Source organism: Astyanax mexicanus, chromosome 18, assembly GCF_023375975.1.
Source record: "Astyanax mexicanus isolate ESR-SI-001 chromosome 18, AstMex3_surface, whole genome shotgun sequence".
Taxonomy (NCBI): domain Eukaryota; kingdom Metazoa; phylum Chordata; class Actinopteri; order Characiformes; family Acestrorhamphidae; genus Astyanax; species Astyanax mexicanus.
This window is the reverse complement of record NC_064425.1, coordinates 5,032,038-5,035,885: the sequence shown is the minus strand read 5'-3', so window position 1 is coordinate 5,035,885 and position 3,848 is coordinate 5,032,038.

Sequence of the window (3,848 nt, the reverse complement as noted above, 5' to 3'; positions counted from 1 at the left end):
GCGCAGCTAAACCGTGTTTATAACATTTATAATCAGCCCTGCTTATTATTAAAGCGAAATAAAACGCAAATAGAGAGATTTCTGAGAGAAAATATGGTATTAAAATAACGCCGGACACACTAATGCCCTTAATCCACCATACGGTGGTGTATTTTAATAAGATAAATAACCTAACGTTAGCGCACACGGAGCTGCGGACTCAACCTCCACCACCAGATAGCGCCGCCGCATAACAAATCCCTCACACAAAAAAAATCTAAAAATAACTTTACCGTTTTATAAATAACCTACTTTACTTTAGTCATTTTAAATATGGACTTTTTTTGTTTTGCCTAAATCACCTCATAATCATCGTATAATGCTGGTCACCTGTGGTAAGAACGCTACACCCTGAGTTAATCAGAAATTTGATTCCAAGCTAATAAAAATATAATAAAAAAAAATATAAAAATATAATCCCTGGAGAACTTAAAGCGATAAATGGGTAAGTAATGATATATTTACTATAATATAAAGTTTACTTTTTATTAATCAAGGCTATATGCTATAAAGGCTATTGCATATTTGTTTAGTCCTATTATTAAGTTAGTCTGCATGTTTAGTCAGCAAAATATCCCATGAAATTGGTCCATGAATCTATCTAGAAATGCTCTAATTACAGTTTGTAGTTGTTAAAATGCTAAACTGTCTTTTTAATCAATATGTTGAATTAGGATTGTTTCTGATTGGTTATACTGCTCGACTGTTTGATAAACTTTGCTCTTAAACCACTGCTCATTTTTTATAGGCACAACAACTGTCCCTGTTTTTTTTGTTTAATGAAAAAAATAGTTTCAATAAGATTGTTTTAGGTTTTTTATAATTTATTATAATTATAATTAGAATTATAAATTATAATTTTAACACTAACTGATGCCCATTAGGCAATGTTAAATAAGAAAAATAAAATTGATGTGCTCAAATAAATTAATTCTGACATCCGAGATCAACCTTGTTTCAATGTATTTGAGATGAAAAAATGAACGTTGTTTCATCATCCTTTTGCTATCAGGGTAGTGAAGCCAGTGGAAGTTACTTAGCTGTCTCACATTCACAGTTACTTAGCATCATATTTCTAAATATAAAATATATTTAAAATAAGTAGCTATACCAAACATACATATTCAGAATAAATATTCACTAAAGGACTTAAAATAGAAGGTTGTGGTCTTTAACGTATTTTAGGTCAGCAAAAAAATCAGTCACACAGTTTATTTGTATTATCCTTACTTCAACAGCCATATTTGCATACTTGTACTTCTTTAGTTTTAGTTTTAGCTCATTTACCTTCAGCTATATTAGATTTGACTGTATATTTCCATCTGCTGAGGTATATGATGTGTAAGCCTTTAAAGGAAATGAAAAAACAGCTTGAATAATGACTGCACCAGATGAATCAGAAAGTCTCATTATGTTGAAATTTCTACTGTGAAGTAGAGCTAGCATGGCATTAAACTTCTTTTTTAAGTTCTTTTCTTTTCCTGTCTGATCCTTTCAGACATATAGTTCTCTGTGTATGGTAACTGTCAGGGTCTGGAACACTGATTCACTTGAAGTAAATCTCCTGTGACGCTTTGATGGAGCGCATAGTGGATCGTGGTTGTGCTGACACTGCTACACGTCAGCTGGAGCAGTAATATGTATTGTAATCTAAGAGTCAAAGAGCACATTAACATTAGTGTTCTATATGCTAATGGTGGTGGAGAATGCATAATTGCAATATTTAGAAAGTCAGTGCACTTGCTGAGTGCTAAGGCTGGTAGAAGGTTTATCCTGCAGCCTGGATTCAGCTTGACAAGGCAAGGACGCATTGCCAAAAAAGTCAAAAATTGCAAATGAACATTTTTCAGACTTGAGCAGTTTTTCTTTTTCTATTTGACATTGCATTTTGGGATAATTGTGTCCATTGACACCACACTCTAAAACAAAACAAATTTTTTTATTTATCCCACTTTCTCCCCAATTTACAAGACAACCAACTTCGCTGATACATGTGAAGTCAGAGTTCAAACTGCTGCTGATGTAGCATTGCATTACAGCGCTCGGAGGAAAGCGCAATGACTCGGTTTTGATACATCAGCTCACAGATGCCTTGTGCTGATCCACATCACCCTTGTAGATGTCAAGAGAGCGGGGAGAGAGCGCCATCTGCCCACCCAGATTGTGCTCTTAAAGCCAATTGTGCTCTCTCTCAGGGCTCTGGCAGCTGATGGCAAGCTACATGAACGGGATTCGAACCAGTGATCTCCCGATCATAGTGGCAGCCCCGAAAGCCCTGAAAACCAAAACAGTTTTAAGCATGCATAATGGATAGATGAATATATTGAAATTTGACACCAAACTGTATCACATATTTCATACTGCAAAACTGTTTGGTATTAAGTATGCAACTACGATGCCCCACCCTGTCAAAATAGTATCAGTAATATAAATCAAAACAGCCAACCAAAATAAATGTCAAAATAAAGTCACTATTTTTTTGTGGATTAACAAAATAATGCAGTCCATAATAATAAAAAAAAAAAACATAATCTGATCCAAACCATGAGTTTTGTTTTTCATTACTCTACTAGTGTGTGTGGTATCCTCCAAAGGGTAAGCTCCTATTCCATATGGTTTACCTGGCTTTGGACTCGCAGAAGAAAAATAAGAAAGAAAAAAATTAAGGGCAGAAAATGTGCTGTTCCATTTTAAATTTACATTGTAAGGACCTCCACTACAACTGTGTATTTGTTAATGTCTTTTCCCCAAGTGTTCTCTTGATATATTTTCTATATATATTTGTCCTTACTTTGCCTTTATTTGGATTTGTATACAAAGTAGTGTGCAGCTTTTATTAAAATATGTGAATTAATTGTTGTTCCCATTTGAATGGCCTGTATATAAGCAAGATACAACCTTACCAATAGAATACTATATACTGTATTCTACTCTGTAGTAGAAGTTGTGAGAATATGTTCAGTGTTTAGAAATGAGTATAAATATCCAGGCACTTTAAAATATGTTTTTTTTTGTATGCGGAGGTTTCTTATACTTTGGGTTACAATCCTTCTTCCCACTTAATCGTCTCCATATACATAGTACACATGGTTGGACGCATGCTCTTGGCCTCTAAAGGCCCTCAGCAAATGATGGTGAAGGAAGCGAGGGGGAAATAACAGGAATTTATCCAGAAGGGTCCCTGGAGAGGAACAACATGTTACCAGCACTGGAGCATAACAGAGAAGACACAGCTTTACTATCACGCCCTGTCTACACGCCAGTACTTTCTATATGTCATGACCAGGCCTGCTCATTTCCTCACCTACAAGGTTGATTCAGGTCACTTGAATGCAGTGGTGGACTGTTTGAAGGGCAAGGGGGAAAAAAATATATACCAGCACCCTTTTTTATTCAAAAATTATAAGAGCGCCCATAGAAAGGCTCTCATTAAGACACATTAACACATGATCTGGTGAGCACATCACCATAATTTATTGTCACTTGATCACTTTTTCAAGAAGTGCAACCAATTGGGCACTTTGTCTCTTTTTTGCCACTCTAGGATAATTTTGTAGCCATCGGGGGGCACTGAAGGACACCTGAATGACCTGAGGTAGCAGCTGAGGATGACGTCCTTGGAAGGAAAGATCTTAGTGAGTGTCTCCTATGTGCTTTCACACTCAAACTGTCTGAAAATAAAAAAGAATTGCAAACTTTTAAGAGCATAAAATGGATTTACAGGTAATTTTGGCAGCTGCTTGACATCTCATGACTAGAGCATAATGTCAACACGAAACCATGGCAACCATCTCAGGGGTGCGTTGGCG